We start from the raw sequence: 19,552 nt of genomic DNA, 5'->3' as shown, positions 1-19,552 counted from the left end.
TTACTACATGGATTTGAAATACTTTTACCTTGTGTAAGTGGTCACAAAAATCTGAATCATCTTGATATTCTGACACTAAAGCAAAATACAGGAAATCTAAAAGAATATGGAAACAGGATTAGAGGTGTCTTTTGAAATGTAGTATCCAGTTTTTAGGGCTATTAAGATGGAGTCACATTTTGACTTTTTCATAAAGAGAATATTAGAGTGTTATATGTTGAATTGAGGCCTTTCTGAGGCAGGGGTGGGGAGATATGTTGAAGTGCCAACTCCCAGTACTTTAGCTTGTGATCTTATTTGGAGAAAGAGGTTTTACAGAGGTGATAAATTAAGATGAAGTCATTAGGGTGGGCTTTGATACAATAGAACTGTGTCTTGTAAAAGGAGAAGTGGACACAGATACACTCATGTGGAGGGAGGTGATATGGAAGAAGGTACTGAAGGTGACACAAGGGGACAGGGCTGTCTAAGTTAACAAGAGTGTGGCCTGACACTGTCTAAGTGCCCTCTGAAGGAGGCAACTCTGTTAATTCCTTGATCTGAGACTTGTGGTCTGCAGAACTGTGAGACAGCAGGTTACTCTTGTTAAAGCCTCCTGGTCCACGGTACTGGTTATGGCAGCTTTGGTAGCCCTTTTCTGATGCTATATCAATCCTGTAGCTCAGTGGGAGAGCTGGTACCTGGCATGTGTAAGGCCCTTGGTTCCATCCCCTGTATCTGTTCCCCACCTATATAAGAGGATAAAGGATTATTTGGCTCATGTTTCTGTGGGATGGAAAGTCTAAGAACGTGGTGCCTACATCTGATGAGGGCCCTCTTGCTGCATCATAACACAGCACACACATCACTTGCTGGGACAGAGCAAGTGTGCCAGCTCAGGTCTCCTTTCTTCTTCTTGGAAAACCACCAACACTCTCCTGGGGACCACACCCTCAAGACCACATTTAATCCTACCAAAGGCTCTTGTACAAATGTCATCAGTATATGACTTTGGGGATTAAATTTTCAGTGCTTGAACTTTTGGGGGACACACTTAAAACACAGTGAACTTACGTGCATGCACATACACATAATGTGAGTGCTTGCTCAGCAGATACTGCTTGCTATGGGTTTTACTTTTAGAATTTCTGCACAAGAATTTATTTGATCAGAAGGTTCCACTGAAGTGTCACTTTGTTGAGTGCTTGGGCTCTGGGGAGGTGAGCTGACTGAGTCTGGCCCTCAGCATTGGTCTTCCCAATGAGGGCCAGCCTAGCTGGAGGAGGCATATGCCATGTGGAGCAGCTGGGGTTGTGGGCAAGGACTTCAATATACCCCAACCTGACATGGACATCACTTGGCATTAGAGGGCACCTCTGTTTTCCTGGAGAGCATGTTATCCTGTGCTCACCCTGGCATTCACTGGGCACCCCTGCTTTCAAGGCCTGTTCTCCGGATGTCATTGATCAATTGCCCATCTGCTCCTGAACCCTCCTCTGGCTTTTATCTCAGGAGAGATTAGACTTTATTAGGTTTTGGAACTTTGATTGAGGTGTGTGATTCCACAGTGGGGTCTCACAGATATCAGAGCTGGACAGGAGGCTCCCCAGAGATCATGCTGGTGGGAAGACAGCCTCATGGCGCCTCCATGGCCTCCCAAGGCCTAGCTCCCTGATGTCAGTACCTCTGCCTGACTTTTGGCTTTTGCTTCTTTTATAGGGACCTGGGCAAAAGCAGAGACAAAAGCCAATAAAAGCAAGGATCCTTACCAGGATGGGATTATGGGATTGTCAGCCTGTGTGATTTGGGGGCTGTTAGCCTGTGTGATTTATGCAGGACCTGGAAACCTTTGAAGTAGAAGCTTATATAGATAACTCAAAAAATTGATACATTTTCAAAATGACCATTTTCTCTAAACCCTAATTTTGAGACATTAGAATCTTCCATTTTGATTTGACTCCCCCAATCAGCTGAAAATGCTTGTGTTCAAAACAAGGTGCCTATTTACTATAAGGCCCTGGGACAGGAGCATCTCTGTGGGGACAGTGCTGTTTCTACACTACTAGCTCTTCTAAGTTACATCCACATAAGATGAAGAGTCAGATGCCCTTGAAAATCTCCACTCACTGCTGTCTACAATGTGAAATATTGCTGTTGTATATTAAGATTGCTGAAGCAAAAATTAGTAGGACCATGTGTAATTTTCTTCTCTGGCATCATTGTAAAATATTCAGTAGTCATTGAACTAATTATCATTAATAATTTGACAAACAATACTTCTTTTTTATACATTTTATTTATTTATTTGTTTATTTATTTTTTATGTGGTCCTGAGGATCGAACCCAGGTCCTCGCCCGTGCTAGGTGAGCGCTCTATTGCTGAGCCACAGATCCGGCCCCAAATAAATAATACTTCTATAAAAAAACTTTATGAATTCTGAAATGCTTCCAAACTACATGAATTATTCACAGATATTTGTTTTTAACACATGAGAGGACAACAATTGTAAACACCATCCACTTCATCACTTAGGGAAGAAAAAAACCAAGATTGGTGCAAATAAGCATATAAGAACATCTGAATATCAGAATCACAGTTAGGCTAAAGTAATTTTTATTTCTCAGCATAATTACCACTTATACAGTGATTCTATGAAAAAAGAACTCTCAGCTTTAGTGTGCACAGGTGCAAATGTACTCAAGGTTAGGTTTTTGAAACATTGACATGTTTTCTGAAGGAAAATCTCTGATTAGCTGTAATGTACTTTAGAGAGGAAAAAAAAGCATAATTATTTTTCATCACTTAAACTGATTTCAGATCAGACTGTTAGGAATATTCTTGCAGGTATTTTTATGCATCAAATTCATTTTTATGAAAACCTTAAACCTTGTCTCAGTATTTGCATATATTGTAAGGCCATTTTCATCAATAGCCTGTAGCTTATCCTGACATAAAACAGTTTTACAATATTCAGCTTCTGACTTATTAAAAAAGTTTTTATCTACCGACCTGCCTGCCTACCTATCTACAAATATTTATTTTTCCCAGGTGAAATCTTAGAAATTTGGAACTTCCTGCAGCTGAGAAAAATATATTTGGCTTGATCCTCCCAATCTAAGTAAGACAGTAAGAGAGTTTTCCAGGCCCCTGACCCCTTTTAGAATTACTTAATCTGCCTATCCCCTCAAATGAAAAACAATTCTGGACAGACTTCCTTGGTTGACTACAGTCCCTCAGTAATACATTTGTTCTTACTTTCATCAGTACTTTGAAATTCTGTGCATACAAAATTGCATATAAATAGTATCTTTCCTGCATGCATTATTTTCTGAACTAGATTTAAAAATTTTTCAGAATATGCATGTATTTCATTCCTCAACACATCAAAATGGAACCTATTCTCTGGATTGAAAAAGAGAATGTATATAACCCCCCCCCCCGAACTTTGACTTTTCTTGCTCCTTTCACAATGACAGTTTGAATGCCATCCAGTGCCTATTCTCAAGGCTCACTCATAGAGTGGCTCTCTCAGTGTGTGGACCAGGAAGAATATCTGGATTCAGGAGAAATTTTGCGTACTTAAGGATCATTTCTGTATTAGTAGGAAAGAATTTGGGGACTAGTTTGTAATTCCAATATCTGTCATTCCTGATGGCTGGTCTCTGAGAACTTGTGAACACGAAGTGTGCTCACCCCACTTAACTGGCTTTCCATCCATAATCAAGCAGATTCCCAGTGTCCTAACTACTTTGGACTGCAGTTCTGAACCAAAGGAACTAAAGCACTGGCATAATTCCAATGGTCTAACATATACAATAGAGAGGATGTGGAATCCCTATTACAGCACATTCCAAATTCATAAGGTTGGCACACAGAATCCATGTTATGCAGAATCCAGCCCCACTGCATCCCCATCCACCTGTGCCCTTACTTGCCTCTAAAAGTACATGCTGTGCAAGAATCTCACATTGTCCCTGTATGCAGCCATCCTATGTGGGTAGGCTTTGCACCATTTAGCATGACTAAAGCTTAAACCACTTTGCCAGATTAAACTGTTTAATTCCATAACTCTCAAACACCAGTCCAATATACAATGGAGAAGAGCAAGGGTGATTTCTGAGATCTTGTGTGTTTCAATTCACGATGGATTGGAGTGATATACTATGGTTATATTTTGCCATAACAAGGTCCAAAGGGGCACATGACTCTTGGTTCTAGGCTAGTATATTTACTTCATACACATAGGGGACTTATGCCAAGTTCAAATGAAAGCACTTTTGTTTTCACATCTAGAGCTCCTTTCCTATTTTAACATTGTATTCAAGAATTACTTTACACATCCAGCTTCTGGCCATTACCGTAACTCAGATATGTCATGCATTTATCTGGATTCTAATGTTGCCTGTAAAATTATTTCTCAATGGTTAAGAATTCACTTTTAATTATAAATAATGTGGTAACACTACAAGAGCAGTTTCCATTTAAGTGTTGCAGGATAGCAAATTAGTGCCCATCAATTGAAACTCATTAAATTGCATTTGGTATGAACTTAAAAACAATAATTGATTTTATAATTAATGCTGTCTCAAGTTTCCTTCAGTGGAGTAGATTCACACAGTAGTGTTTCCTTTTTAAGATCACAGCATTTGTGAACTGCCTTACATATTTTTGAGAAAAATAAATATAGTATCTGAAGTCCAAATGACTGAAAACATTTAGCTGAATACATACTTGTTTGTTTATTAAAAAAAAAAAAAACCTTCTTGTGAAGTATCTGGGTTTGAACTTCCAGAAAACCTGGAACAAACACAAAACCTGTTTTTAAAGATTTATTTAAGATTTTATTCCAAATTCTATGAATTCAGTTAGAAATAAAAGTTAAAACACTGGGGCTGGGGTTGTGGCTCAGCCATAGAGCACTCAACTAGCACATGCAAGGCTCTGGGTTTGATCCTCAGCACCACATAAAAATAAATAAATAAAGGTATTGTGTCCAATCTCAACTAAAAAATAAATAAATACTTTTTAAAAAGCACTGTGGATATAGCTCAGTGATAGAGCACTTGCCTAGCATGTTGAAGGCCCTGAGTTCCATTTCCAGTACCATGCACAATTAAAAAAAAGGAAAAAAAAAGTACAAGCAAAAGAAAAAGGCTATGATTTAAAAGAGTGTACTGGGGAAGAACTCAAAATTTTAACCAACTGAAGTTTTTTGTTTCTTTGTTTGTCTTTCATGTTACATGTCTAAGAGCCTATTTGGCCTGGCAACAGAAAGAATCAAGTATATTGCTTCGTGGTTTTAAAATAATGCAAAATCTTCTTATTCCACAGAACCTCTAGAAAATCAAAATTCTGGAGGAAGAATTGTTGCTGTCTTCTCACTGACTGTCCTGTTCAGCGCCTTATGAAGAAAAGGTTTTCAGCCTGATTGAAAGGCAAATTTTAATCATCCCAATTCTTATTTTCACCTGGCCACTGAAAACTTCTATTCAGGAAAAGTGTTATTACGTGTAACTACTACCACTAAGAGGAAGAAGCTAGGTTCCATTGTTTGTGGATTCTCCCCAGTTTGATCAAACTGCATAAAACCCATTTTTCTTTTTTCCATCTTTTTTTTGCCTATTTGTTATGCAGGCAAGTAGATGAATCCAGCTAGCCAACATTCAGGCAAGGTTCATGGTTCAGGCTGCCAGAAGGAAGATTCCAAATGAGCAGTATTGTTCTAAAATTATAACCAATATCCCTTAAATGAATCACCAGGTACATTTTATAGGATCAGCATACTTTTGTAAAGAACCAGTATATAACTTTATTCCTTGGCTTTTATCATATTTCTTGGCACACAGTAGGTATTTAATAAATTCTTCCTTCCTGGATTAAACTGACCAGGACTTCAGTTGGAGAGTATTTTGTACAAATCTTAAAATTTCCGTATGTAAGTTATGTCAACTGTGACATATATTGAATTCAAAACATTTAAAAAACTGAATTCATTGTAAGAAGAGAACAAAGGGGTCTTAATTTTCCAGGTGGGTGTATGAGGATAAGTGATAAGTGGAGGCAGAAAAGCAGACTGAGAAAAGGGTTTCTCTCCAACTACCAGGAGAGGCTTCCCCTTTTAGAATGCATTACTGAAGACATTCCTATCCCTGCTTAAATAAGCATGTTAGTAAAATTCAACAAGCCACCACATTCAGAAATGTGAATCCTCAGAAAGAATCCACAAATTAGAAGTTGAGGACATATCTGAGTTAGAAGAAAATAATGTCTGTAGATTTGTCAAAATCGTACAATTCCGTGCAGTAAAATTCAAAGAAACAGGCACAATAATGGTTTCTCTGATGCACACAGCCAGGAAAGTCTTTTCTACATGCTGAAACATTTGCCTATATAGGAGTCAGAATTCAAGAAACCTCTGGCTAAAGGGCTGAAGGGTAGTGAGACTGTACCTTGTTAGCCAACCCCAGGACCCCAGCAGGAACCTGGGAACCCTGAAGGTAAAGCAATAGTCCTCAAACATGGAAATGAATGTAAGTCACCTGGGACATTTTAAAAACTAAAAATTCCTCACCTCCTCAACTGAAATTTTGACTTGCTAACTGAAGCTTACTCTGAGCCCCACCAAACCAGGGCACTTAGGGTTCAGTGGAGGCTATTTTTGTACTAAGTACTCAAGGAAGTCAGACCATGAACTGCAAAGATGGAATTGCACAGATTTGGGTCCTCAATCCCCACATCTCTGCAGTGATGGACTCTTGGACTAGGCAGGGGAGCAGCTCCCTATGACATAAGACATTGCACAAGGTTAGTCTTGGTATCTAAAGTGTGCTCTGTGGTTGAGGTTGGCACTACTACTGGACAGAGTGGGGCAGTGAGAAGACACAATGCAAAACCCCAAATCCCAGTCAAGGGAGTTTTTGGGAGTCACAACTGGGACTATTGGCTGTTGACTCTTTATTAGTAATGATTTTGCCCTTAATACTCAGTTTTAAAGATTTTTAACTATCCGTAGCTCACCATCTGGAGAATTATCCTGATTGCATAAATTTGATATAGCAATTTCAAAGGGCACAATCTGTTAGTCTAAATGCAAAAGTTACTGGATTCCATAAAACTCTCAAATTCCATATTCAAAATGTTAAAAGGCAATCAAGCATGAAATTGAAAAAAGTTTTTGTTCACAACTTGTTTACATGAATAACCAAAATTTTGTAACTGTCAAAAATTCTGTTGGCAGGGGTCCTCCTCCCGCCCCAGCCCTGGACCTAGTGTAGTCCACTACCCTCAGGATGCCATGGCCTCCTAGCTCGGCGGGGGGCCCCAGAGGCTGAGCAGTTCCCAGAGACCTCCTAGCTGAAGGATGCCGCTGCCGGGGAACTGTCCTCCTGTCTCAGCTGCACCCTCAGCTTCACCAGCACTGAGCACCACAAGGAGGCCCGCCTGGACTCCCAGGGACAGACACCGCGAGAAGACAGAAACGACTCCCCCACCTGATGGGCAGCGAGGCAGTCAATTCCTGGCCCCGGAGCTACAGGATTTCTGGAAGAAATCCCAATACACTCTGGTATCCCGGCAGCTGCTCTTTGAGGTGACCAGCACCAGTGTAGTCAAGGACCCTCCCTCCTACTCTATACCCTCGCCATGATGTATCCAGGGCCACCAGATCGCCAGCCAGCCCAGATCTCTTGCAGCTACTCAGACTTTAAGCAGCTGCACCGAAACCTGCAGCTGAAGTTCTGTGGCCAATAGATGCCGTCTCCTTCCCCCGTGAGCGCCCGCGCCAGAATTTTACTGTGGATACGACTGCCCACCTTAGCAGAGCCTTTGGACAGTTTTTTTGGGCCACCTACAAGCTGTGCCTGAGCTATGCCATGCCCCAGACCTGCAGGACTTCTTCGTGCTGCTAGAGCTGCAGCAGGCACAGAGCCTCACCTGTACCGGCTTCTATCGTGAGGCCCTGGCACTCTGGGCCAATGCCTGACAGCTCCAGACCCAGCTAGATGCCCTCCTGGGGCCCAGACCATTCTCTGCTGACCCTAGCTGGGCTGGCTGTGTGCCACAAGGAGCTGGAGGACCCTGTGGAGGCCTGGGCCTGCTGTGAGAAGGCCCTGCAGCTGTTGGGAAAAAAGAGCTCCCATTCTTTCCTGGCACCCTTCCTAGAGGCCCATGTCCAATTCCCCTGGTGCCTAGGTCTGGACAAATGCCACTCAGAGTCCCTGCTCCAGGCCCCTGTGCCATCCCCCAGTCTCAAAGAATTGCTGCTCATCAAGGAGGTGCTGGGCTAACCCTCACCTAGCCTTAAAGCCCCTGTGGGGAGAAGGGCTGCCCCAGGATTTGGGGAGCAGGGGACTGAAGAGGAGGACATGGAAAGCAGCTAGAAGGTGGCAGGGTTACTGAGAACCCCCAGAAATTCCACAGAGAATTTGCAGTGGACAGAAGAAATTTTGTTTTGACTTGGGCTGAGGACAAGCTTTGGCTGGGGATTGGTACTCAGGGAATGGTACAAGGAGGAAGTCTGACACAGCCCCTCTAGCTTATTCACAGCCAGGGGCCATTGCCCAGGTCAGGATTAATGTGTTCTTTTCCATGGGCCTCTAAGCCATCAAGTCAGCCTGACTGAAGTCTTGCAGTTGAGAGCAGAGGAAGGGCTGTAGTTCTGGCCCAAGGAAATTAAAAATCAGCCACAACAGGGAAAAAAAAATTCTGTTAATTATGGTACAATAGAAACCCAAACACATTTCAAAGGTGCATATGTATATTTGTGTGTGTGTGCGTGTGTGTGTGTGTGTGTGTATGTATATACATATATATGTGTGTGTGTATCTAGTAAATGCTAAATTAACTTAATTATGATTATAATCATGTTGATGTAATCATTCCACATTAAAAATATTGTACACTATAAATGTATACAATTATTATTTGTCAATTAAAAATAATATAATTTTAGTTGTTTTTTTTTTTGTCACTGTGACCAAAGTACCTGACAACAACTACTTAGAGAAGTAAACATTTATTTTGGCTCATAGTTTTAGAGGTTCAGTCCATGATTAGCCAATTCCATAGCTCTGGGCCCAAGGTGAGGCAGAGCATCATGGTGGTAGCAGGCATAGCAGAGGAAAGCAGCTCAAGACTTGACAGCAGGTAGGAGAGGGAGAGAAAGCATATTTCTCTTTCCAGGGATAAAATATAAACCCCATAGTCATGGCCCCAGTAACTTACTTCCTTCAGCCACACCCTAACTGCTGCCTGCAGTTACCACCCAATTAATCCATATCAGTGGATTAATCCACTTATTAGATTACAATCCTCATACTGTAATCATTTCACCTGTAAACATCCTTGCATTGCCTCACACATGAACTTTTGGGAGTCATCTCAGATCTAAACCATAACAAATATTAATTTTAAAAACCATAGTTTTATTCTATAAATGTTGCTCCAAATGCTACCTCATAGAGCAACATATTTATTGTGTGAATAAATAATCTATTTTGAATAAACTTTAGACAAAAATTTTACCCTGCAATACCTCCGTTTTCTCCAGTGAAAATAGAAGGAAAATTATTTAATTCCCTCTCTCTTATATTATTGTAGAAATATTGGGAAATTGCTACACAAAGTTTTTAAAATGTAGAAAAGACCTGAAAGAGTTCAGGTGGTCATTTATGTAGAGGGACATTTTTCTAAGTGACCATATAACTTTAAATAAAAGAATTTATCCATAAATTTATAACAACTTGAATTTTCAGGATAAGACAAAGGCTGCATGAGAATTTGTTTTCATTTTTATTATCTTAGAATGAACGTTTGGTAATTTGAGCATTTTGATTGAGGAGAATTAAAGCAATATAAAAAAACATTCTAAAGCTAGACTCCCTATTAATCTAGAGACTCCCTACTTTATACTAAAATAGGGAAACAATGTCATTGCCAAGATATAGATATTTGGTGTTTCAAATAATCAACTAGAATGTTCTAAAACTGCCCATATAAATTTTCTTGCATTGTTTTGTGATATAGATGTACTTCTGTCTGTTGCTTCCTCCCTGTCTCCCTGCCTTCTTCCTTCCACTTTGAGAAAACCAGGAACAATTCCCTGCTAAATATGGGCATGTTCCTGGAGAACAGACTCCTGTGAGGCGCTCCATCTGGGAAGGCTCTTGTTTCTAATAAAGCATATGATTTTCCTCAGGGCTGTGTCTTGTGGTCAGTCTCTTCATGGAGGGAAAAACTGGATTTGGGGACTATGATATTGTTTTATGTCAGCTGCTCAGAGCAAGTGCAATCAATCCATTCCTAGCAAGAATATTTATAAATGAATCCGTCATAAAATATCATTTCCTTTTCAACCAAAAGGGGACAGGAATTTCTTTGATGTATTAAAGAAATGCATAAAAATTACATAAAGAAAAAAGGAAGAATTTTACTTTATTTTTAGAATTTAGATTCATATGATACTGATTTTTTAATGTAACTAATTTATGGGAAATTATTTCTAGTTTAATACACTGGGTTGTTGTCAAAACAACCTTAGTTTTCTGACTCTTCTACCATCTAGCCAACAGGCAGAGTGGGAGGATTCAGGGTATTTCACCAACCGGCCACAGGATTCTCTGTCTCTGATTTTCCCTAGAATGCTTCTGCTCCTGGTATGTAGTACCCCTCCAGACATCAGACTCTCATTATAGCTCCTCTATTTAATGCAATGCTTACCTGAAATTATTTAAATAGTAATAGAAAACTTGAGTGTCTGCCTAAAAAATTTCCATGAAACAATCACTTTCTTTAGACAGGTGTACATATGCTTGTAATCCAAGGAGCTCAGGAGGCTGAGGTCGGAGAATTGGACCACACCTATTTTTTGTACTCACTTTCTTAATTGTATTTTTGGAGCTGTAGTTTCTTCTTCCAGTCACCATTATATTTTCAGCCTTCTGCATATTCCATGTGTTTATTTACTCAGTCAACAGGTTTTAAAAAATTACAGAACATTTGCTATATTCTAATAAGTCAATATGCAGGTGGGAATTATTATTTGGATAAACCTAATTATTTCCACTTTTATTTAAGAAGAGAAAGACCTAATATTTTTGTTATTAATTTTATACCATTATATTATTAATTGGATATACTAATATTGTTGCTCAATAGTAGATGATAATACACTTATTTTTCTTCTTTGCTCCTCCTATGTAAGCATCTCAACTATATATTTGCCTTGTCAAAATAAGCCCAAAGGATAAATTTATTGAGAGAGATTTGGAAGAACCAGTTTACTCCAACAAAATGTATTTTTGATTATTTCAAAGGCTGCTAAAAATAAAATGGCAAGTGCCTGGGAGTAAATATTTGAAAAACATCCAAATAATTTGTGACTTTTTCAGTTTTTTTTAAAAAATTGTAGTTGCATATGGACACAATACCTTTATTTTATTTATTTACTTTCATGTGGTGCTGAGAATCAAACCCAGTGCCTCACATGTGCTATGCAAGCACTCCACCACTAAGCCCCAATCTCAGCCCCATCTTTTTTAGTTTTTGTCCAAACTCATGAAAAAAATAAATAAATTGCAATGGTAATATTGAGAGTCACTTAATTTGTTAATGTTTTTAAAGGAAACTTAATTGACCAAATTGTAATCCCACAGGTCAATTAATTGTACCACAGAGTAAGTAGAAAGGGAAAGACTGTGAATTTTCATCCATACCTGTGTGCATCTGTGTGTGCAGGTGCTCAGGAATTATGAAGGAGTTTACACTGTATGTAAGACATGGCCCCAGGTGCTGGGGAGACATAACTATGAATGTGGATGGTGGCAGAAACTGGGCTTGTCAGAGGTGCCTGAGCTGTAAGAAGACATACTGGAAAACTTACCAAGGTGGAACAGCAGCTCAGAACCAGAGAGGAGGGAATAGAGATCCCACAGAAGTAACACACTCCAAACCACAGGAAGGCAAGATGTTCCAAGAGTCCACTGGGGGTGGGGTGAGTACAGACTTGTGAAGGGATGCCAGCGTGGCTGTGTGGTTGTGGTTGAGGCCAGGCTGGGAGCAGTGGTAAAGAGAAGGGGCCTTTCAGGGAATGTGAGGGTGTTTCATGTGATGTGAATGAACATGTGAGTCCTGCCCAGGAAAGTAAGGTCATCAGGTAAGTAACCTTTAGCAAGATTACAGTAGCAACAGGACAGCAAATGGATTAAGAGATGAGTTGGAGACAGGGAAACAATGAAGACAACAGTGTAAGTACCAGAGATATGGAGAGACTGAACAAGCCTGTGACAGGATGATTGAAGAAAACCAGAGCAAATTCAGGAGATGGAACTCTACCCTATCCTTCATCATCAGTCAGTGTTGTTCTCTCTAGGGACCCACACCAATGTCTCCTTGCACATTCAAGTGAAGATGGCATCCCTGTAACAGAGATACATTCACCTAGAGGCTAACACTCACTAGCCTATCAGGAATGTTGCAGGATCCATGTTGGTGGCCAGACATCATATGTTGTACAAGACTTGAAAAAAAAAAAAACATTCAGATAACAAGCAGCACATGTACCCAGGGTTTATTATCCTGACACAGACACTTAGATAATGTACTGGAGAGTTCCTTCCAGCTCATAGAAAATATGTGAAGTTGAAAGAAGATTTAAGCTGCTTATGAAAAGTTGATTCAAACAGCTAAAATCTGAGGGATTTTATTATTTACAGAGATGATATTCTAGAAAACCAAAATAGAGCAATATGCTATAGTAAGACTTTCTGACTTTGTACAGACTTCTTTTTAACATCCCTATTTTGTAATATTGTCATAATAGCATAATACTAGTGAAAATATTTCTGATAATGTAAATACCTAGTGCCAATACTTTTCCCTAAGATATTGTTTATTATTCTACACAAGGTTATGGACTATGTTTCTGATTTTATTCTTTAAGTCAATAGGAGCTAAATTAGCTAAAATTCATTGAGAACTTACTTCTAGGTTCCAGGCACAAGATTACACACACACACACACACACATATATATACATACATACACATATATACATATATATACATACATACATACATATATATCTCCTTTATACTAATTCTATTAGGTAGGTATTACCTATATTTTCAGAGATGAGTAAACAGACACAGAGAGGAAAAGTAAGTTACCTGAGATTACACAGATGGTATGAACCTGTGGAACCAGGCATCTGCTTACACCCACACCATTCCTATCAGAAAGTGTGATTCATCATGTTAGCACATCATGAAATTGCTGCTGGAATCATCTCTATAGCCTCCATTATACCCCATCTATAGAATTCTGAAAATTAAATTAGAAAGCATCTTCATTTCAAAATAGAAATACTCTCTAAGCAATATCATCAGCATGTTATGGTGTCAGTAATGGTTTTGTTGAAAATGACCAGACTCATAATCCCCCAGCACAGACCAGCAGTGTAGAGTCTACATAATGGGAACTTCCTTTTGCTCTGACTGGTTAATGGAAAGTCTGTGGTTTTCAATCCCAGAGGCAATTATAGCCCAAGTAAATTTAGCCTCCTGGGTATCAAGGAGTGAAATGGATACAATGACCATGCTGAAATGTAATAACCCTCATCCACCTGCACATCTCCTGCCCTGCATTTTCCTTTCTGGTCCCCAGCCCCACCCTGTTTTTTCTCAGGCTTGTACATCTTGTATTAGATGCTGCTTTGAGTACCAATTAGACAATGCAAACCAGGATTCTGGATAACTATGGTTACACACTGCTCCCAGGCACCCTTGCCACACTGAGTAGAATCTAGCCTGGCTTAGATCCAATTTGGAGTCTCAGGTGCCTGGATACAATATTTTTGCCTAATACTATCCTAAGTCCTTCTCTTTCTGCTCTTTGGTGTTGGGGTGGTTTGCTTGACACTGTTCTTTCTCAGCTCCACTTCAGGTGCTCCTTCACCATTAGTAACATGTGCCATGATTCTTACGAATGCTTTGGACTAGAAATTATGCCATGCATTTCACTACTAAAAAGGAAATGAATCACTCAAAATTAGCCATCTGACCAATGGGTCAACAGTTGAAAGTTCAACTACAAAATATTTCAACTACAAAATATTTATGAAATTTACATGGGAATTCTGCATTTCGCACACATTTTCAAATAGCATATTTAAGTACATGACTATGTTGCTTTATGATGGGCACACGTTCTAGGAGGTGAATCCTTAGGTCATTTTTTTATCATTGTGCCAACAACATAAAAAGTGTATTTACACAAACCTAGATGGTATAATAGGCTACCACACTCATAGGCCATATGGTATAGCCCACTGAGCCTTAGACACAAATCTGTACAGCATGTTACTGTACTGAATACTGTAGGCAGTTGAAGCACAATTGTATCTGTATATTTCAACATTAAAAAAGGTATGATAAAAATTCAAGACCATAAGAAGTTTTTAGTTCCATAATCTATGGGACTACTCTCATATATGCAGCCATCATTGATGGAAATGTCATTATGGGGTGCATGACTCTATTAGTTTCTTCAGGTATTGGGTAGTTACTTACTGAGTACCATTAGTGGGCCACCACTGAGACAAAGACATGTGGTTCTGTTTCAGAAAGTTTAGAATTTGAGAAGCAGACACATAACCAAACATCTTTCACATAATCAGATAATCTGAAAACAAATGCTTTTCATAACATATTGAATTATCTAGTGAGTTGGTGCACTGTGATTTATTGTCAAGGTGATATAGATGAAACGCCTGGTCAAGGATCAGGTCACAATAAGTTCCTGGTTCTACCACTAGTCAGTTGGAAGGACATAACTCCCATCAAGATTGTTGATTCTGAGGCCTGGCTGGGGTTGTGGCTCAGTGGTAGAAGCATGTGTGAAGCACTGGGTTCAATATTCAGCACCACATAAAAAAACAAATAAATAAAATAAAGGTATAGTGTCCATCTACAACTAAAAAAATACTTGAAAAAATACTGAACATCTCATATATGGGAAAAAAAAAAAAGATTGTTAGGTCTGTCCAGATCATTAGGTAAGACCAGTCTTGCAACATGAGTGAAAAAAATGAAAATGGTATTTGGGGATTTTACTTTGCAAATACATATTGATTGTCCCCAGATATTCTTTGGGGACAATCAAAACAAACATTAAGTCTGATTTCTTGGGACTTGATATGAGGGAATAAACAAATTAGTGCTTTGTGTTTCAAATGGCAATAAGGGCCAAAGTCTAAAATAAAGCATTTTCTCAGTCAATGTGGTTGGGCAGTTTGACCTTGATCTTGGAGATGCCAAACAGTATTTTGCCTGAGGTCCAGTCAAAGTAGTAAAGACAGAGCTGAAAAGAGGTTGACCCTGATGGCAAAATTTCATCACTTGGACCCAACTTTGAAATAAGTGTTATGATTTGTAAAAATAATTTGAGTCAAAGATTTCTCTTGTTTGCTTAAGTCCATCTGGTTGTGTTTCCTATCTCTTATAACTGGGAAAATGCTTGCTACTGTGGTTAGAATACAGTTTGTAACTGAAAGGTACTTGTTGCTTCACTTTGAGTGAGTCAACCCCTGGAAAATCCATGTTGAAATCTGATTGCCACTGTGTTGGGAGCAGGGCCTTGAAGAAGCTTAAGTTGTTAAGTTGTTAAGATTGGGGACTGTCTTCCCCTCAGAAGTAGGTTTTCTCCTGAGGAGATTATTAAGAAGCAAAGCTGACCTCATATTTGGTCTCTTCTCCAGGAATACACTTGCCCTTCTATTTTTCTGCTATGTTATGATACAGCACAAGGCCCTCACCAGATGTGGACACCCAATCTTGGAGTTTTAGGCCAAGAACTGTGAGTTAATAGACTTCATTCTTTATCATTTACCTGGTACTGGGTATTCTGTCACAGTAACAGAAGGACTAAGACACTAGCCATATCCCTACTCTTAACATCTATATTTCTTGCTATTCTCTATATACTCAATTAGTCTTGAAAAGATTAAGATGAAGTAGTCACCATATTACAACTCCAGATCACTGAAACTTGTAAATGGGATCACAGAGGAAATCCTAAAAGGGAGAAGATCTTAGGGAAAGCAGTGGGAGGAAGGGTACCTCTTTGGCTAGTCATATCCATGCAGTTCAAGCCAGATAATCCATGGTGTTACATTCGGTCATCCTCCATCTGAGAACATGGTGGAGGAGGATGCCCATGAATGCTCCCTATAGTATCTCTGAGGCAGGGGGAGCCTGTTTAATTCTTTCCTAGAGTATGGGATTCTGGTTATTGGTGTGTGTGTGTGCATGTGTATGTGTTTTTCATGTTGAGATGCATGATATCTGACAGCTGTGCTTTCCCATTTTTTCCTGCTTCACTCATGGTGATGGTCACAAGAAAAATCCAGGAACTTAGAAGAAAAATCAATGATATCAATTATCAATAGCGACATCAATCTCTCAAAGATTGGGTTTTCAGATTTACAAATCTGCAATTCACCATGACAAAGAATAATAAATTACTGTGATCAGAAGTTTATCCTTATGATACAGAAAAATCAAGCCTTATACTACAGTTCAATAAAGATCATTTCACTTTATCCAAATGGTGTTTGACTCTGAAATCTGTTGACTGTATTGTCTTCTATAGCTGACATTTTATTTCCCATATTTTCCCTTATATTTTAAGAAAGGAAATAGTAATTCGTGGTTTGTTCTCTTAAACTTTCTTAAATAAACCTTAAACTCTAGTCAATGTGTCACCTTCTATCCCCAAATTTTGGGCTTCTTAGTCATCACTGTACATCTTACAGCATAAAAACATGTTCTGAACTGTCAAAGTTCACAAGCTGTTCTTATCAGAACATCCATGAACCAAAACAACACTGCAAAGATGCGTAAAATCCCAGACACAGAGTACCTCCCTAGATTTATGACATTACACCGCTATTTATTTTTATTTTAATTTAGTACTACATTAAGTGCAGCAATTTTCTTATACTCAAGTTTTAGAACATAGAGAGTTTAGCAAATATAAAGCCATACAACAAATGCTCAACTCTGATACTCTCCAAACATCTGAAGGAAGGTCTACAGATACATACTATTTTTCTTAAGGCAGCCAACTCTGAGACAACAATAGTCAATAGCTATCAAAATATTTTCTTCCACAAGATATTTGATTTAAAAGATTTTCTTTGAACTGAATCTAATTATTGATTTGTTTTTGCTAATTGCATTCTCATGATTGCTTTATCTCTTGTTCTATAACCTGTAGCCCACCAGGCATTCCCTGGGGTAGTGCTGTGTTCACCAGAATCAGGAGGAGCACTGTATTGGACACTTGTACACTAATGTGCCAAAATACAGAGAAGGCACCTCAGGCAAGTGAAGGCCACATTTCAACTGGTTGGGGGCAGATGGTGGATCTTTATTGCTCATAGACTCAGAAACCCAGAATAGAGAATGTCCCTTTTGCATGGTAGCAAGTAAGAAACAATTACATTCCATATAAGTGGATTCTGCTCCAATCACCTTTGCCTTTCTTGTCCCTGTGGATTGCAGCAATTTACTCCACAGAGCTCTCTACCCATCACCTCTTCAGGACACACAGACAAACACAGAGGTGCACAGGTGCACAGATGCACAGCAGAATCCCCAAGAAGGATCCCACTGGCAACTGGACCTGAACTCAGAACCCAGCCTGAGAGCCATTTACTGACTGTGGGGTGGCACACTGGGCTTGCGAGTTCCTGGAAGAGCCACAACTAAACTTGGTTTGCATATCATTGTACCAACTGTCAAAATAAGTGGTCCCAGGAGTTCTCAGTTTTTGTTTTGTTTTGTTTTCTGCCTAGACCAACCAATAAACTAGAAGCTACAAATCTCCCCTTTTATCTTGAATTCTTCCTTATCTTGAATTCTCCTGTTGACATCAGTGATGGTTTTATTACTTTGCCCATTAGTTTACCACTCCTAGAAATGCTGTATTCAGTTTAACTTTACCAAGCTCTTAGGCCACTCAAGGATTTATTGATGCTAACAAAACAAATGAGTTCCTTAAAAGTCTTGAGTCCTGCAGGCAGCACCCAATTTAACAACATCAGGAAGCAGGTTGCCCTGCACGACTCCAACCAGTGGATCTACTGCTTGCTTACATGTTAGAGAAATTCTCTCTTAGGTCTTGAACACCCCAAGAAATGAGAGTTACAAAGGAGCATGTGGGGACCTTCAACCTCAGCCAGAGTTCCAGGGACCACACAGGGCTATGAAATCATGACAGAAGATCCCAAACAAGGTCCACCAGCCCCAGGAATCAAGATATTACAAATTCCTTCTTCAGAGAAGATAACCAATAAGTCAGGTGATGGAACCACAAACCACACAGTTTCTGAAAGCCACATCCTAAAAAAAAAAGTTTCATAAATTTAAATATCTGACATTCATAGTATTCTCCCAAAAGAAATAAAAAAATATTATATTTGTTAGTCAAATCCCAAACTATTTCCAGGTTTCTCTTTGAGAGTTAAATATAACTAACAGTCCTTCTGTGTACTTCATTCTGAAGTATGACCAAATAAAAATTTTTTAAAAGTCATATCTCAGATAAGATATATATTATACTTCTTTAAAAGTTGTGGCTTTCACACCAATGTTTACAGCAGCACAATTCACAATAGCTAAACTGTGGAGCCAACCCAATATTCTTCAGTGGATGAATGGATTAATACACAATGGAACTTTACTCAGCATTAAGAAAGAACAAAATCATGGCATTTGCAGGTAAATGGATGGTGTTGGAGAAGATAATGCTAAGTGAAGTTAGCTAATCCCCCCAAAACAAATGCTGAATGTTTTCTCTGATATAAGGAGGTTGACTCATGGTGGGGTAGGGAGGGAGAGCATGAGAGGATTAGATTAATTCTAGATAGGGAAGAGGGGTGGGAGGGAAAGGGAGGGGGCAGGGGATTAGCAAGGATGGCGGAATGTGATGGACATCATTATCCAAAGTACATGTATGAAGACTTGAATTGGGTGTCAACATACTTTTTATACAAACAGAGATATGAAAAATTGGTATATATATGTGTATTAAAAATTGTAATGCAAAAAAACAAAGTACATGTATAAAGGCATAAATTGGAGTGAACATACTTTATATACAGAGATACGAAAAATTGTGCTCTATATGTGTAATAAGAATTGTAGGGCTGGGGATGTGGCTTAAGCGGTATCATGCTCGCCTTGCATGCGCGTGGCCTTGGGTTCGATCCTCAGCACCACGTACACATAAAGATGTTGTATCTGCCGAAAAGTAAAAAATAAATATTAAAAAATTCTCTCTCTCTCTCTCTCTCAAAAAAAAAGAATTGTAATGCATTTCACTGCTGTCGTGTATTTAAAAAAATAATAATAAAATAAAAAAGTTGTGGCTTATAGCTTTGAAGGAAATGTGAATGTGGTTTTTAAACAACTGGTCTAATAATACAATAATTACTTAGTTTCTAATTCAAAGTACTTAAAAATGACTACTGTTTTATGCTTCAGTTATTTTAGTACATTGAAAATACTCATTTTC

General features: G+C 39.0%; 1 pseudogene; it reads left to right on the top strand.

Annotated features, from left to right (window-relative positions):
• The first annotated feature begins 5,267 nt into the window (after positions 1-5,267).
• LOC144365504 (sorting nexin-21 pseudogene) lies at positions 5,268-10,303 on the top strand (annotated as a pseudogene).
• Positions 10,304-19,552: the final 9,249 nt, after the last annotated feature.

Source organism: Ictidomys tridecemlineatus, chromosome 7, assembly GCF_052094955.1.
Source record: "Ictidomys tridecemlineatus isolate mIctTri1 chromosome 7, mIctTri1.hap1, whole genome shotgun sequence".
Taxonomy (NCBI): domain Eukaryota; kingdom Metazoa; phylum Chordata; class Mammalia; order Rodentia; family Sciuridae; genus Ictidomys; species Ictidomys tridecemlineatus.
The sequence above is the reverse complement of the archived record's forward strand: the minus strand, read 5'-3'. Positions and strand labels throughout refer to the sequence as shown.